The following is a 17,905-nucleotide window of genomic DNA, read 5'->3' on the forward strand; positions in this document are numbered from 1 at the left end:
GTGCCAACAGATGCGTCAGAATGTCTGACGCATCTGTTAATTCTTGCCCCATGGAGCGCTGTATTGTAAATACAGCACATTCATCGTGGCACAAGGACATTCAGCACTGACTCAAGGAAACTTATGCATCCATGCAGTTGCGTCAGGTCCTTGTGAATCTTCCCCTAAAATGTTTTGAAAACCAGGAAACCAGTATATTGTACCTCCTGAAGCTAAAAATGAAATGCAGAAAATGCAACTATGTAGTGCCATGAAATTGCAGACGTGCATTATGGAATATGGAAAAATGTATCTATAATTTATTTTCCTTTAAATTGATTGCCGTTCCTTCTCTAGTAAACATTTGAAGACAGTGGGACCTATGAGGATGCTTTTATGAATTTGTGCTTCTTATATTTTCCACAACCCATGGTTAGCAGCCTAGGGGCCAGATGTAGGTGGCCAATTACCGGTCGGTAACGGCCGAATTCGGCCGTTACCGACCGGTAATTGGATTTTGAGATGTAGGAGCATGCTTTACAGAATCGGTATTTTACCGAATCTGTATTTACAGATTTGGTAAAATTACCGAATCGGTAAATACAGACTCGGTAAAAATACAGAGTCTGTAAAAGCATATGTAGGTAGCACATCTTTGAGTGCCGCAGGCCTTTCAGATTCGGTATTTTAACACCCAATCCAATTGGGCCTTAGGGCATGTCTGTGTGCCACATGGTGCACATGCCTATTTTTGGGGTGCCAGAGGGTGTCAAAGTGACACCCCCTGCACCCTTGCAAAATTCGGTATTTACCGATTCTGTAATTACAGAATAGGTATTGCCCATTGATTCCTATGGGCTTCAAGGCCCATAGGAATCAATGGTCAATACCGATTCGGTATTTACAGATTCGGTAAATACAGAATCTTAACGATTCGGTATTTACCGAACCTGAAATACCTACATCTCCCCCCCTCTATTTTACCACCTCTTAAATACCGATTCGGTATGAATCGGTATTTAAGAGGTGGTAATTTAAAATTACCTACATCTGGCCCCAGATCTCATCTTTGTGTGAAGGTATATCTGCCTGAGCATCAAATCCATAACTTGGGAGGGTGCTGCTTACCTGGACAGCTATTTAGCATACAATTTCCCATAATTCTCTGCATGTGGCTATCGACGGTTTGGGGCAGAGAGCTGATAGAAATTAGTAAAACAACACCATTATATGTCTTACATTGCCTATCAGAAGCAGTGGAGGAGTAGTTATGCATAAACAGATAACATCTTTTGAAAAGGAATCATGGTCTTTGTAACATGAGGTACTAGAGCAAGTTATTATTATTATTGAATTTTGTACCGCGCACGGTTACCCTAGGGCATCCCAGTGCTTAAAGAAACCAAGAGCAGGCTTACTAATAGGAAACAGAAGAGCTGCAGTTATTCTGGGAAAAGATACGTTTTCAGATGTTTCCGGAATCTGAGAAGGTTTGGGTCGGACCGCAGCGAGAATGGGAGGGAGTTCCAGGCGAGCGCTGTATGGATAGAAAAACTCCTGCCCCCTGAGCGGGCTCTCCTGATTCTCTTAGTCTGAAGGAAATGTTTATTGTCAGAGCGTAAGGCTCTTGTGGGCTTATAGGGGCGAATCATGTCCTTCAGAATAGCTGGTCCTTTCCCCTGTATGCTCTTGTGGGCGATGCACAGGGCCTTGAAGGTAACTCTCTCTTTGACAGGGAGCCAATGGAGTGCTTTTAAAGCCGGCCTGGCTGACTGCCTGGCCGGAACATTCCGCAGCAGCCTTGCTGCTGCGTTCTGCACTTGTTGCAGGATCTTAAACGTTGACTCTGGCGCTCCAAGAAAGAGCGCGTTACTGTAGTCCAGGCGTGAGATGATTAAGCCTTGGACTAACAGCTTCCGGGAGAGTTCTGGTAACAGGGGGAGAACCTTACGGGCCGACCGGAGCATTCCATAACAAACGCCCGCGATCTTCTTGGCGTGTGTCCTAAAGGACAAGTCTGGCTCCAGCCAGACCCCCAGGCTCTTAATCTCCTTTTTTGGGTCGGGCGGGGTGCCCATGCAGTTGGGCCAGCTGCTTGGCGAGAGGGCAAAACTTGACTGGCCCAAGATCATCAGCTCAGTTTTTGACCCGTTCAGTTTGAGCGATGACCTGGACATCCAATCAAACACATCTCTCAAGCATGCATGGAGTGTCTCAGGCTGTTTCTCCAGCTGTGTAAGACTCACCACTAGCTGGGTGTCATCCGCATAGCTTATGGTCTTAAAGCCAAACGGAGACACCACACCCTCCAGGGGTGCCATATACACGTTAAATAACGTTGGGCTAAGGGATGAGCCCTGTGGCACCCCGCAGTGGAGTGGGAGGGGAGGGGATTAAGCATTTCCTTCCCAAACCTCGAAGGTACGCCCCTCCAAAAAGGAGGCCAACCATTCCAGGGCCACTCCTGTGACACCCGACTCCGCTAGACGTTGTATCAGGACCCCATGGTTGACGGTATCGAAGGCCGCACTGAGGTCCAGGAGGATCACTGCCACTGATCCCCCTGCATCCAAAGTGCTTCTGGCCTCCTCTACCACTGCTAGCAGAGCCGTGTCCGTTCCATGGCCTGGTCGAAATCCCGTCTGGGAGTCCCTCAACCGGCCATTCTCCTCAAGAAAGTTTGATAACCGCTGGTTCGCCAGCCTCTCGGCCATCTTACTAACTCCTGGTAATAAGGAGATGGGCCTGAAATTGGCCAAGTTCTGCGGGTCCAAGCCCGGCTTCTTCAGAAGCGCTTTGACAACCGCACCTTTCCAGTCAGGTGGCACTGTCCCCTGAGTGAACGAGAGATTGATCAGATCGGTCAAGGGCTCTCCTATCGCCAGGGCGGCCTGCTTTAGGTACCGCATCGGGACTGGGTCCCGAGGTGAGCCGCTTTTCATGCTCCCAAGGACCTTCAGTACTTCACCTGTAGATACAGGGCCAAATGCCGTCAGTTGATTCTCCGACATGCTGAAGTCCTCAGAAGGGGGCGATGTTCCCAAGACCGAGGGGAGAGAACTAATAATAATGTCAATTTTGTTTTTGAAGTAGGTGGCTAATTCCAGACATTTTTCCTGTGGTCTATCATAGACAGGAGTAGGCTCAGGTGGTTTAAGAAGCTCCTTCATCACTAGGAAGGCTTCCCTGGATGAGGACGCAGCGTGATTTACTCTCTCCCCATAGAAGGAGGCCTTAGCAGTACGTATAGCACGTTTGTATGTTCTAAGTTCCATGCGATATTTTTCCCTGCTATCTATCTCCGGGCACCTTCTCCATAATCTCTCCGCGCGTTTGCAGTTCTGTCTCAGGGTTCTGAGCTCTGGGGTATACCAAGGGGCAGACCCCATTCTCTTGTCCCTAATAAGCATCTTCTTGAGGGGAAGCACATGGTCCAGTGCATTGGTCAGCCAGTTCCTCACTATAGCATCTGCAGTCACCGGATCACAGCCCTTCTCAGGCTGAGTGTCCTCCAGGCGGGCATTCCAAGTTTCTACCGGGAGCCTTGACCATGCCCTATCAATTCTAAATTCCCTGAGTGGGAGCGTGTCATCAGACTTAACCTCCCAGTTAGCCATGATCAGTGAGTGGTCGGACCAAGGAAGAGCGAGGGGAGGCATAGCGGATATACCCGTCATGTTCGAAAAGATGGGGTCAAGAAGATGACCTTTGACATGGGTGGCCCCAGTATTTATCAGTTTCATCTGCAGGGCGCTCAGCTCACTCACTAAATTAGTAGCCCTAGGGTCAATTTCTTCATCGAAATGGCAATTGAGATCTCCTAGCAAGATGAAATTAGATGCGGCCGCGGCCAACAGAGTAGTAGTTTCCATTAGTGACGATGTAAAATCACCCATGTTTTCAGGGGGCCGGTAGACAAGGAGGCCTGTCAACGTGAAGGTAGGGGAAAATTGAAGTGTGAATTGGCAGCTCTCACAGTCCTTGACCCCTGCCTCACGTGCCTTACAACTCAGTGACTCCCTGTATAAAATGGCCAGACCTCCCCCTCTCCCTGTGCCTCTGTCAAGATGGTAGATCAGATACCCCGGCGCCAGCGCTATCACCACATCCGGACCCGAGGTGTCAGATAGCCAAGTCTCAGTGAGAAACAAGGCATCAACCTTGTGGTCCAGTAGTAGGGAGTTGATCTCTGTAGCGTGGCAGGGGAGTGATCTGCAGTTGAGCAGGGCAAGCCGACACAAGGTAGTGGGGATGGCTTCTTCTACATCCAATTGGCAAACTCTACATCCCCTAAAGCGCTTTCCATCTTTGGCAACATAGCAGCATTTATCGTATTTCGGTATTCGGTAGGATAGGAGCTCGTCCTTCGTATACCTGATCTTGATGGACTGCTGGGGACTCGCCTCGGTGCATAGCTACTGGCCCTGGGCCCGTCTGGGCCCAGACGGGCCCAGACGGGCTTAACTCTGGCGAAACTCCGGCGCTAGTCCGGTGCGAACGCTGCTCGCGTCCGCTGCGCGGAGCCATAAGGGACTATTTATATAGGGCGACTAGACCGCTCGGGGAATGTGGCCCCACCTAAGATGGCCGCCAAAACCAGATCGAGCCCGGGACCGGTCTAAACCCAGCACCCAGGGATCGGGGACAGAGGGAAATGAATTCTCTGCCTAGCGAGGGTAGGAGCGTTCAGAAAAACAATTTTAAAAACGATTTTAAAACTCCGTTTTTTTCGTCCTAAAATGTACTTCTAAATGCAGGGGGGATCGGACACAAGGGGTAAATCAAGTAAAATTCTTTATCAGGTAAAAGCAGCAACTGAGCGCTCGACTAGCAGCCTCTCAGTAGTTCTTAATCCCCGGTCTGGACGCTAAGCCCTCCTTTTATAGGGCGACTAGACCGCTCGGGGAATGTGGCCCCACCTAGGATGGCCGCCAAAACCAGATCGAGCCCGGGACCGGTCTAAACACAGCACCCAGGGATCGGGGACAGAGGGAAATGAATTCTCTGCCTAGCGAGGGTAGGAGCGTTCAGAAAAACAATTTTAAAAACGATTTTAAAACTCCGTTTTTTTCGTCCTAAAATGTACTTCTAAATGCAGGGGGGATCGGACACAAGGGGTAAATCAAGTAAAATTCTTTATCAGGTAAAAGCAGCAACTGAGCGCTCGACTAGCAGCCTCTCAGTAGTTCTTAATCCCCGGTCTGGACGCTAAGCCCTCCCTTTATAGGGCGACTAGACCGCTCGGGGAATGTGGCCCCACCTAAGATGGCCGCCAAAACCAGATCGAGCCCGGGACCGGTCTAAACCCAGCACCCAGGGATCGGGGACAGAGGGAAATGAATTCTCTGCCTAGCGAGGGTAGGAGCGTTCAGAAAAACAATTTTAAAAACGATTTTAAAACTCCGTTTTTTTCGTCCTAAAATGTAAAGTGTGCATGAAATTCACACTAAATTGTTTAGCTTTGCGCAGTGGCAGTATCGTAGCCAATGAGGTTTAACCGAGGCGTGATTATTGTTTATTGAAAACTTTACCCAATACCCCGTCATGGAGACTTGAAATATAGTTAAAATGGCAATTTTTGACAGTCTCTTCGGAGACTGGAGAATATGTAATTAAAAAATAAGATAGTTTATTTTGCAATGCAATTTACTTGCAGGTTTGTGATCTGTGACAAGGACAAAACGGTGACTCTATTTGGCTTCAGTTTACTCTTTACGTTCTCTTTTGTTTTCTCAGCTTTTTAAATACAGCAGTAATTTAGGGATTTATTTTCCTTGATGAGTTTTCGTTATTCTTTTATTTCTTCCCCTTTGTTCTCATCTTTGCTCCACGGATTCGCTTGGGTCAGTGATGGGCAGAGGACGGGCTTTGTTTCTGCTCTCTGAGGTGACTCGCAGTCCGGCGCAGGGCTGGGCTCGTCCGAGGTCTCATCTCCCATTCAAATGTGCACTAACCGCCCAGAAAGTTTTTTTCTGGGAGCGAAGGCATTTGTTATCAGTAGGAAAATGTGGAGAGGGTTCATACAGATTGTATGGAGTGTTTGAAACAGAACAAGAACTGACAAAGCTCTTGTTTTTGCCGTTTGACATTATGTAAAGTTTATTTCTAATGCTCTTTGTGGCACTGAGTAATTGATGTTACCCAGCTCTATGACAGGGGCGTAGCTTCTGTTGGTGCAGCAGGTGCAGTTGCACTGGCGCCCACAGACCTGCGGGACCCACTGAACCCTGATTATTGCGGTATTTTATATTCCAAACTTCAACAAGGGGGCCTATTTTCTTCCTTGCTCTAGGGCCCATTTTTTCACCTGAGAGCCTTGATAGACTGCATGGATCCTCTCTGATTTCAATTGGTGACAATGAGGTCAGGCAAAGACCGCTTGTGTGGCTGCATCAGCCCAACTGGGCTACCAGATCTGGCACATTTGTATGCTGCATGCAGACGGAGACACACAACGTACACACAGCCATATATAGGGCAAGTATAAAAATCTGTATTGTGACGCAGCTGCGGCATAAATGTTGCGGCCCATTTACAATGTGACGCATCTAGGGAGATGTGTCACATTGTAAAGTCCCGCATCATATTATACCTGCGTCAGGTATAATGTATGCAGGGTGGGCGTTCCCACGCTAAAAGCCTTCTAGAACTGACGCACTGAAATCTACAAAATTTCACTACATCACTCTACGCCTTCACTGTGTCAAAATCCCTACGCCTGCACAGACCAGGCATAAGTTATGACTCAGGGCTTTTTGCGTCACTTTCATGAGCATTTCCAGCAATGCGTCACTTTTGTGCCAACAGATGCGTCAGAATTTCTGACGCATCTGTTAATTCTTGCGCCATGGAGCGCTGTATTGTAAATACAGCACATTCATCGTGGCACAAGGACATTCAGCACTGACTCAAGGAAACTTATGCATCCATGCAGTTGCGTCAGGTCCTTGTGAATCTTCCCCTAAAATGTTTTGAAAACCAGGAAACCAGTATATTGTACCTCCTGAAGCTAAAAATGAAATGCAGCAAATGCAACTATGTAGTGCCATGAAATGGCAGACGTGCATTATGGAATATGGAAAAATGTATCTATAATTTATTTTCCTTTAAATTGATTGCCGTTCCTTCTCTAGTAAACATTTGAAGACAGTGGGACCTATGAGGATGCTTTTATGAATTTGTGCATCTTATATTTTCCACAACCCATGGTTAGCAGCCTAGATCTCATCTTTGTGTGAAGGTATATCTGCCTGAGCATCAAATCCATAACTTGGGAGGGTGCTGCTTACCTGGACAGCTATTTAGCATACAATTTCCCATAATTCTCTGCATGTGGCTTTCGACGGTTTGGGGCAGAGAGCTGATAGAAATTAGTAAAACAACACCATTATATGTCTTACATTGCCTATCAGAAGCAGTGGAGGAGTAGTTATGCATAAACAGATAACATCTTTTGAAAAGGAATCATGTTCTTTGTAACATGAGGTACTAGGGCAAGTGTGCATGAAATTCACACTAAATTGTTTAGCTTTGCGCAGTGGCAGTATCGTAGCCAATGAGGTTTAACCGAGCCGCGATTATTGCTTATTGAAAACTTTACCCAATACCCCGTCATGGAGACTTGAAATATAGTCGAAATGACAATTTTTGACAGTCTCTTCAGAGACTGGAGAATATGTAATTAAAAAATAAGATAGTTTATTTTGCAATGCAATTTACTTGCAGGTTTGTGATCTGTGACAAGGACAAAACGGTGACTCAATTTGGCTTCAGTTTACTCTTTACGTTCTCTTTTGTTTTCTCAGCTTTTTAAATACAGCAGTAATTTAGGGATTTATTTTCCTTGATGAGTTTTCGTTATTCTTTTATTTCTTCCCCTTTGTTCTCATCTTTGCTCCACGGATTCGCTTGGGTCAGTGATGGGCAGAGGACGTGCTTTGTTTTTGCTCTCTGAGGTGACTCGCAGTCCGGCTCAGGGCTGGGCTCTTCCGAGGTCTCATCTCCCATTCAAATGTGCACTAACCGCCCAGAAAGTTTTTTTCTGGGAGCGAAAGGCATTTGTTATCAGTAGGAAAATGTGGAGAGGGTTCATACAGATTGTATGGAGTGTTTGAAACAGAACAAGAACTGACAAAGCTCTTGTTTTTGCCGTTTGACATTATGTAAAGTTTATTTCTAATGCTCTTTGTGGCACTGAGTAATTGATGTTACCCAGCTCTATGACAGGGGCGTAGCTTCTGTTGGTGCAGCAGGTGCAGTTGCACTGGCGCCCACAGACCTGCGGGACCCACTGAACCCTGATTATTGCGGTATTTTATATTCCAAACTTCAACAAGGGGGCCTATTTTCTTCCTTGCTCTAGGTCCCATTTGTTCACCTGAGAGCCTTGAAAGACTGCATGGATCCTCTCTGATTTGAATTGGTGACAATGAGGTCAGGCAAAGAGCTCTTGTGTGGCTGCATCAGCCCAACTGGGCTACCAGATCTGGCACATTTGTATGCTGCATGCAGACGGAGACACACAACGTACACACAGCCATATATAGGGCAGTATAAAAATCTGTATTGTGACGCAGCTGCGGCATAAATGTTGCGGCCCATTTACAATGTGACGCATCTAGGGGGATGTGTCACATTGTAAAGTCCCGCATCATATTATACCTGCGTCAGGTATAATGTATGCAGGGTGGGCGTTCCCACGCTAAAAGCCTTCTAGAACTGACGCACTGAAATCTACAAGATTTCACTACATCACTCTACGCCTTCACTGTGTCAAAATCCCTACGCCTGCACAGAGCAGGCATAAGTTATGACTCAGGGCTTTTTGCGTCACTTTCATGAGCATTTCCAGCAATGCGTCACTTTTGTGCCAACAGATGCGTCAGAATGTCTGACGCATCTGTTAATTCTTGCGCCATGGAGCGCTGTATTGTAAATACAGCACATTCATCGTGGCACAAGGACATTCAGCACTGACTCAAGGAAACTTATGCATCCATGCAGTTGCGTCAGGTCCTTGTGAATCTTCCCCTAAAATGTTTTGAAAACCAGAAAACCAGTATATTGTACCTCCTGAAGCTAAAAATGAAATGCAGCAAATGCAACTATGTAGTGCCATGAAATGGCAGACGTGCATTATGGAATATGGAAAAATGTATCTATAATTTATTTTCCTTTAAATTGATTGCCGTTCCTTCTCTAGTAAACATTTGAAGACAGTGGGACCTATGAGGATGCTTTTATGAATTTGTGCTTCTTATATTTTCCACAACCCATGGTTAGCAGCCTAGATCTCATCTTTGTGTGAAGGTATATCTGCCTGAGCATCAAATCCATAACTTGGGAGGGTGCTGCTTACCTGGACAGCTATTTAGCATACAATTTCCCATAATTCTCTGCATGTGGCTTTCGACGGTTTGGGGCAGAGAGCTGATAGAAATTAGTAAAACAACACCATTATATGTCTTACATTGCCTATCAGAAGCAGTGGAGGAGTAGTTATGCATAAACAGATAACATCTTTTGAAAAGGAATCATGTTCTTTGTAACATGAGGTACTAGGGCAAGTGTGCATGAAATTCACACTAAATTGTTCAGCTTTGCGCAGTGGCAGTATCGTAGCCAATGAGGTTTAACCGAGCCGCGATTATTGCTTATTAAAAACTTTACACAATACCCCGTCATGAAGACTTGAAATATAGTTAAAATGGCAATTTTTGACAGTCTCTTCGGAGACTGGAGAATATGTAATTAAAAAATAAGATAGTTTATTTTGCAATGCAATTTACTTGCAGGTTTGTGATCTGTGACACGGACAAAACGGTGACTCTATTTGGCTTCAGTTTACTCTTTACGTTCTCTTTTGTTTTCTCAGCTTTTTAAATACAGCAGTAATTTAGGGATTTATTTTCCTTGATGAGTTTTCGTTATTCTTTTATTTCTTCCCCTTTGTTCTCATCTTTGCTCCACAGATTCGCTTGGGTCAGTGATGGGCAGAGGACGGGCTTTGTTTCTGCTCTCTGAGGTGACTCGCAGTCCGGCGCAGGGCTGGGCTCTTCCGAGGTCTCATCTCCCATTCAAATGTGCACTAACCGCCCAGAAAGTTTTTTTCTGGGAGCGAAGGCATTTGTTATCAGTAGGAAAATGTGGAGAGGGTTCATACAGATTGTATGGAGTGTTTGAAACAGAACAAGAACTGACAAAGCTCTTGTTTTTGCCGTTTGACATTATGTAAAGTTGATTTCTAATGCTCTTTGTGGCACTGAGTAATTGATGTTACCCAGCTCTATGACAGGGGCGTAGCTTCTGTTGGTGCAGCAGGTGCAGTTGCACTGGCGCCCACAGACCTGCGGGACCCACTGAACCCTGATTATTGCGGTATTTTATATTCCAAACTTCAACAAGGGGGCCTATTTTCTTCCTTGCTCTAGGGCCCATTTTTTCACCTGAGAGCCTTGAAAGACTGCATGGATCCTCTCTGATTTGAATTGGTGACAATGAGGTCAGGCAAAGAGCTCTTGTGTGGCTGCATCAGCCCAACTGGGCTACCAGATCAGGCACATTTGTATGCTGCATGCAGACGGAGACACACAACGTACACACAGCCATATATAGGGCAAGTATAAAAATCTGTATTGTGACGCAGCTGCGGCGTAAATGTTGCGGCCCATTTACAATGTGACGCATCTAGGGAGATGTGTCACATTGTAAAGTCCCGCATCACATTATACCTGCGTCAGGTATAATGTATGCAGGGTGGGCGTTCCCACGCTAAAAGCCTTCTAGAACTGACGCACTGAAATCTACAAGATTTCACTACATCACTCTACGCCTTCACTGTGTCAAAATCCCTACGCCTGCACAGACCAGGCATAAGTTATGACTCAGGGCTTTTTGCGTCACTTTCATGAGCATTTCCAGCAATGCATCACTTTTGTGCCAACAGATGCGTCAGAATTTCTGACGCATCTGTTAATCCTTGCGCCATGGAGCGCTGTATTGTAAATACAGCACATTCATCGTGGCACAAGGACATTCAGCACTGACTCAAGGAAACTTATGCATCCATGCAGTTGCGTCAGGTCCTTGTGAATCTTCCCCTAAAATGTTTTGAAAACCAGGAAACCAGTATATTGTACCTCCTAAAGATAAAAATGAAATGCAGCAAATGCAACTATGTAGTGCCATGAAATGGCAGACGTGCATTATGGAATATGGAAAAATGTATCTATAATTTATTTTCCTTTAAATTGATTGCCGTTCCTTCTCTAGTAAACATTTGAATACAGTGGGACCTATGAGGATGCTATTATGAATTTGTGCTTCTTATATTTTCCACAACCCATGGTTAGCAGCCTAGATCTCATCTTTGTGTGAAGGTATATCTGCCTGAGCATCAAATCCATAACTTGGGAGGGTGCTGCTTACCTGTACAGCTATTTAGCATACAATTTTCCATAATTCTCTGCGTGTGGCTATCGACGGTTTGGGGCAGAGAGCTGATAGAAATTAGTAAAACAACACCATTATATGTCTTACATTGCCTATCAGAAGCAGTGGAGGAGTAGTTATGCATAAACAGATAACATCTTTTGAAAAGGAATCATGTTCTTTGTAACATGAGGTACTAGGGCAAGTGTGCATGAAATTCACACTAAATTGTTTAGCTTTGCGCAGTGGCAGTATCGTAGCCAATGAGGTTTAACCGAGGCGCGATTATTGCTTATTGAAAACTTTACCCAATACCCCGTCATGGAGACTTGAAATATAGTTGAAATGGCAATTTTTGACAGTCTCTTCGGTGACTGGAGAGTATGTAATTAAAAAATAAGATAGTTTATTTTGCAATGCAATTTACTTGCAGGTTTGTGATCTGTGACAAGGACAAAACGGTGACTCTATTTGGCTTCAGTTTACTCTTTACGTTCTCTTTTGTTTTCTCAGCTTTTTAAATACAGCAGTAATTTAGGGATTTATTTTCCTTGATGAGTTTTCGTTATTCTTTTATTTCTTCCCCTTTGTTCTCATCTTTGCTCCACGGATTCGCTTGGGTCAGTGATGGGCAGAGGACGGGCTTTGTTTCTGCTCTCTGAGGTGACTCGCAGTCCGGCGCAGGGCTGGGCTCTTCCGAGGTCTCATCTCCCATTCAAATGTGCAGTAACCGCCCAGAAAGTTTTTTTCTGGGAGCGAAGGCATTTGTTATCAGTAGGAAAATGTGGAGAGGGTTCATACAGATTGTATGGAGTGTTTGAAACAGAACAAGAACTGACAAAGCTCTTGTTTTTGCCGTTTGACATTATGTAAAGTTTATTTCTAATGCTCTTTGTGGCACTGAGTAATTGATGTTACCCAGCTCTATGACAGGGGCATAGCTTCTGTTGGTGCAGCAGGTGCAGTTGCACTGGCGCCCACAGACCTGCGGGACCCACTGAACCCTGATTATTGCAGTATTTTATATTCCAAACTTCAACAAGGGGGCCTATTTTCTTCCTTGCTCTGGGGCCCATTTTTTCACCTAAGAGCCTTGAAAGACTGCATGGATCCTCTCTGATTTGAATTGGTGACAATGAGGTCAGGCAAAGAGCTCTTGTGTGGCTGCATCAGCCCAACTGGGCTACCAGATCTGGCACATTTGTATGCTGCATGCAGACGGAGACACACAACGTACACACAGCCATATATAGGGCAAGTATAAAAATCTGTATTGTGACGCAGCTGCGGCGTAAATGTTGCGGCCCATTTACAATGTGACGCATCTAGGGAGATGTGTCACATTGTAAAGTCCCGCATCACATTATACCTGCGTCAGGTATAATGTATGCAGGGTGGGCGTTCCCACGCTAAAAGCCTTCTAGAACTGACGCACTGAAATCTACAAGATTTCACTACATCACTCTACGCCTTCACTGTGTCAAAATCCCTACGCCTGCACAGACCAGGCATAAGTTATGACTCAGGGCTTTTTGCGTCACTTTCATGAGCATTTCCAGCAATGCATCACTTTTGTGCCAACAGATGCGTCAGAATTTCTGACGCATCTGTTAATCCTTGCACCATGGAGCGCTGTATTGTAAATACAGCACATTCATCGTGGCACAAGGACATTCAGCGCTGACTCAAGGAAACTTATGCATCCATGCAGTTGCGTCAGGTCCTTGTGAATCTTCCCCTAAAATGTTTTGAAAACCAGGAAACCAGTATATTGTACCTCCTAAAGCTAAAAATGAAATGCAGCAAATGCAACTATGTAGTGCCATGAAATGGCAGACGTGCATTATGGAATATGGAAAAATGTATCTATAATTTATTTTCCTTTAAATTGATTGCCGTTCGTTCTCTAGTAAACATTTGAAGACAGTGGGACCTATGAGGATGCTATTATGAATTTGTGCTTCTTATATTTTCCACAACCCATGGTTAGCAGCCTAGATCTCATCTTTGTGTGAAGGTATATCTGCCTGAGCATCAAATCCATAACTTGGGAGGGTGCTGCTTACCTGGACAGCTATTTAGCATACAATTTCCCATAATTCTCTGCATATGGCTATCGACTGTTTGGGGCAGAGAGCTGATAGAAATTAGTAAAACAACACCATTATATGTCTTATATTGCCTATCAGAAGCAGTGGAGGAGTAGTTATGCATAAACAGATAACATCTTTTGAAAAGGAATCATGTTCTTTGTAACATGAGGTACTAGGGCAAGTGTGCATGAAATTCACACTAAATTGTTTAGCTTTGCGCAGTGGCAGTATCGTAGCCAATGAGGTTTAACCGAGTTGCGATTATTGCTTATGGAAAACTTTACCCAATACCTCGTCATGGAGACTTGAAATATAGTTGAAATGGCAATTTTTGACAGTCTCTTCGGAGACTGGAGAATATGTAATTAAAAAATAAGATAGTTTATTTTGCAATGCAATTTACTTGCAGGTTTGTGATCTGTGACAAGGACAAAACGGTGACTCTATTTGGCTTCAGTTTACTCTTTACGTTCTCTTTTGTTTTCTCAGCTTTTTAAATACAGCAGTAATTTAGGGATTTATTTTCCTTGATGAGTTTTCGTTATTCTTTTATTTCTTCCCCTTTGTTCTCATCTTTGCTCCACGGATTCGCTTGGGTCAGTGATGGGCAGAGGACGGGCTTTGTTTCTGCTCTCTGAGGTGACTCGCAGTCCGGCTCAGGGCTGGGCTCTTCCGAGGTCTCATCTCCCATTCAAATGTGCACTAACCGCCCAGAAAGTTTTGTTCTGGGAGCGAAGGCATTTATTATCAGTAGGAAAATGTGGAGAGGGTTCATACAGATTGTATGGAGTGTTTGAAACAGAACAAGAACTGACAAAGCTCTTGTTTTTGCCGTTTGACATTATGTAAAGTTTATTTCTAATGCTCTTTGTGGCACTGAGTAATTGATGTTACCCAGCTCTATGACAGGGGCGTAGCTTCTGTTGGTGCAGCAGGTGCAGTTGCACTGGCGCCCACAGACCTGCGGGACCCACTGAACCCTGATTATTGCGGTATTTTATATTCCAAACTTCAACAAGGGGGCCTATTTTCTTCCTTGCTCTAGGGCCCATTTGTTCACCTGAGAGCCTTGAAAGACTGCATGGATCCTCTCTGATTTGAATTGGTGACAATGAGGTCAGGCAAAGAGCTCTTGTGTGGCTGCATCAGCCCAACTGGGCTACCAGATCTGGCACATTTGTATGCTGCATGCAGACGGAGACACACAACGTACACACAGCCATATATAGGGCAAGTATAAAAATCTGCATTGTGACGCAGCTGCGGCATAAATGTTGCGGCCCATTTACAATGTGACGCATCTAGGGAGATGTGTCACATTGTAAAGTCCCGCATCATATTATACCTGCGTCAGGTATAATGTATGCAGGGTGGGCGTTCCCACGCTAAAAGCCTTCTAGAACTGACGCACTGAAATCTACAAGATTTCACTACATCACTCTACGCCTTCACTGTGTCAAAATCCCTACGCCTGCACAGACCAGGCATAAGTTATGACTCAGGGCTTTTTGCGTCACTTTCATGAGCATTTCCAGCAATGCGTCACTTTTGTGCCAACAGATGCGTCAGAATGTCTGACGCATCTGTTAATTCTTGCGCCATGGAGCGCTGTATTGTAAATACAGCACATTCATCGTGGCACAAGGACATTCAGCACTGACTCAAGGTAACTTATGCATCCATGCAGTTGCGTCAGGTCCTTGTGAATCTTCCCCTAAAATGTTTTGAAAACCAGGAAACCAGTATATTGTACCTCCTGAAGCTAAAAATGAAATGCAGAAAATGCAACTATGTAGTGCCATGAAATGGCAGACGTGCATTATGGAATATGGAAAAATGTATCTATAATTTATTTTCCTTTAAATTGATTGCCGTTCCTTCTCTAGTAAACATTTGAAGACAGTGGGACCTATGAGGATGCCTTTATGAATTTGTGCTTCTTATATTTTCCACAACCCATGGTTAGCAGCCTAGGGGCCAGATGTAGGTGGCCAATTACCGGTCGGTAACGGCCGAATTCGGCCGTTACCGACCGGTAATTGGATTTTGAGATGTAGGAGCATGCTTTACAGAATCGGTATTTTACCGAATCTGTATTTACAGATTTGGTAAAATTACCGAATCGGTAAATACAGACTCTGTAAAAATACCGAGTCTGTAAAAGCATATGTAGGTAGCACATCTTTGAGTGCCGCAGGCCTTTCAGATTCGGTATTTTAACACCCAATCCAATTGGGTGTTAAAATACCGAATTCAGGTGTGCATGCACATGTGTGCATGCACACCTAGCCATGTGACAGACAGACATGCCCTTAGGGCATGTCTGTGTGCCACATGGCGCACATGCCTATTTTTGGGGTGCCAGAGGGTGTCAAAGTGACACCCCCTGCACCCTTGCAAAATTCGGTATTTACCGATTCTGTAATTACAGAATCGGTATTGCCCATTGATTCCTATGGGCTTCAAGGCCCATAGGAATCAATGGTCAATACCGATTCGGTATTTACAGATTCGGTAAATACAGAATCTTAACGATTCGGTATTTACCGAACCTGAAATACCTACATCTCCCCCCCTCTATTTTACCACCTCTTAAATACCGATTCGGTATGAATCGGTATTTAAGAGGTGGTAATTTAAAAAAACCTACATCTGGCCCCAGATCTCATCTTTGTGTGAAGGTATATCTGCCTGAGCATCAAATCCATAACTTGGGAGGGTGCTGCTTACCTGGACAGCTATTTAGCATACAATTTCCCATAATTCTCTGCATGTGGCTATCGACGGTTTGGGGCAGAGAGCTGATAGAAATTAGTAAAACAACACCATTATATGTCTTACATTGCCTATCAGAAGCAGTGGAGGAGTAGTTATGCATAAACAGATAACATCTTTTGAAAAGGAATCATGGTCTTTGTAACATGAGGTACTAAAGTAAGTGTGCATGAAATTCACACTAAATTGTTTAGCTTTGCGCAGTGGCAGTATCGTAGCCAATGAGGTTTAACCGAGGCGCGATTATTGCTTATTGAAAACTTTACCCAATACCCTGTCATGGAGACTTGAAATATAGTTAAAATGGCAATTTTTGACAGTCTCTTCGGAGACTGGAGAATATGTAATTAAAAAATAAGATAGTTTATTTTGCAATGCAATTTACTTGCAGGTTTGTGATCTGTGACAAGGACAAAACGGTGACTCTATTTGGCTTTAGTTTACTCTTTACGTTCTCTTTTGTTTTCTCAGCTTTTTAAATACAGCAGTAATGTAGGGATTTATTTTCCTTGATGAGTTTTCGTTATTCTTTTATTTCTTCCCCTTTGTTCTCATCTTTGCTCCACGGATTCGCTTGGGTCAGTGATGGGCAGAGGACGGGCTTTGTTTCTGCTCTCTGAGGTGACTCGCAGTTCGGCGCAGGGCTGGGCTCTTCCGAGGTCTCATCTCCCATTCAAATGTGCACTAACCGCCCAGAAAGTTTTTTTCTGGGAGCGAAGGCATTTGTTATCAGTAGGAAAATGTGGAGAGGGTTCATACAGATTGTATGGAGTGTTTGAAACAGAACAAGAACTGACAAAGCTCTTGTTTTTGCCGTTTGACATTATGTAAAGTTTATTTCTAATGCTCTTTGTGGCACTGAGTAATTGATGTTACCCAGCTCTATGACAGGGGCGTAGCTTCTGTTGGTGCAGCAGGTGCAGTTGCACTGGCGCCCACAGACCTGCGGGACCCACTGAACCCTGATTATTGCGGTATTTTATATTCCAAACTTCAACAAGGGGGCCTATTTTCTTCCTTGCTCTAGGGCCCATTTTTTCACCTGAGAGCCTTGAAAGACTGCATGGATCCTCTCTGATTTGAATTGGTGACAATGAGGTCAGGCAAAGAGCGCTTGTGTGGCTGCATCAGCCCAACTGGGCTACCAGATCTGGCACATTTGTATGCTGCATGCAGACGGAGACACACAACGTACACACAGCCATATATAGGGCAAGTATAAAAATCTGTATTGTGACGCAGCTGCGGCATAAATGTTGCGGCCCATTTACAATGTGACGCATCTAGGGAGATGTGTCACATTGTAAAGTCCCGCATCATATTATACCTGCGTCAGGTATAATGTATGCAGGGTGGGCGTTCCCACGCTAAAAGCCTTCTAGAACTGACGCACTGAAATCTACAAGATTTCACTACATCACTCTACGCCTTCACTGTGTCAAAATCCCTATGCCTGCACAGACCAGGCATAAGTTATGACTCAGGGCTTTTTGCGCCACTTTCATGAGCATTTCCAGCAATGCGTCACTTTTGTGCCAACAGATGCGTCAGAATGTCTGACGCATCTGTTAATTCTTGCGCCATGGAGCGCTGTATTGTAAATACAGCACATTCATCGTGGCACAAGG

At 44.8% G+C, this 17,905-nt stretch overlaps 6 non-coding genes across 6 annotated transcripts; all 6 read left to right on the forward strand.

Moving 5' to 3' along the window:
* The first annotated feature begins 5,436 nt into the window (after positions 1–5,436).
* LOC144792981 (U4 spliceosomal RNA) lies at positions 5,437–5,576 on the forward strand. The gene has a single exon (XR_013602657.1). It is a non-coding gene; the product is annotated as a U4 spliceosomal RNA (small nuclear RNA).
* A 1,929-nt stretch (positions 5,577–7,505) lies between these two features.
* On the forward strand, positions 7,506–7,645 carry LOC144793848 (U4 spliceosomal RNA). The gene has a single exon (XR_013603307.1). It is a non-coding gene; the product is annotated as a U4 spliceosomal RNA (small nuclear RNA).
* Positions 7,646–9,574: 1,929 nt separating this feature from the next.
* LOC144793082 (U4 spliceosomal RNA) lies at positions 9,575–9,714 on the forward strand. Its single transcript, XR_013602749.1, has one exon. It is a non-coding gene; the product is annotated as a U4 spliceosomal RNA (small nuclear RNA).
* Positions 9,715–11,643: 1,929 nt separating this feature from the next.
* Positions 11,644–11,783, forward strand: LOC144793822 (U4 spliceosomal RNA). The gene has a single exon (XR_013603284.1). It is a non-coding gene; the product is annotated as a U4 spliceosomal RNA (small nuclear RNA).
* A 1,929-nt stretch (positions 11,784–13,712) lies between these two features.
* LOC144793086 (U4 spliceosomal RNA) lies at positions 13,713–13,852 on the forward strand. The gene has a single exon (XR_013602752.1). It is a non-coding gene; the product is annotated as a U4 spliceosomal RNA (small nuclear RNA).
* Positions 13,853–16,469: 2,617 nt separating this feature from the next.
* On the forward strand, positions 16,470–16,609 carry LOC144793817 (U4 spliceosomal RNA). Its single transcript, XR_013603280.1, has one exon. It is a non-coding gene; the product is annotated as a U4 spliceosomal RNA (small nuclear RNA).
* Positions 16,610–17,905: the final 1,296 nt, after the last annotated feature.

This window comes from Lissotriton helveticus, chromosome 11, assembly GCF_964261635.1.
Source record: "Lissotriton helveticus chromosome 11, aLisHel1.1, whole genome shotgun sequence".
NCBI classification, from domain to species: domain Eukaryota; kingdom Metazoa; phylum Chordata; class Amphibia; order Caudata; family Salamandridae; genus Lissotriton; species Lissotriton helveticus.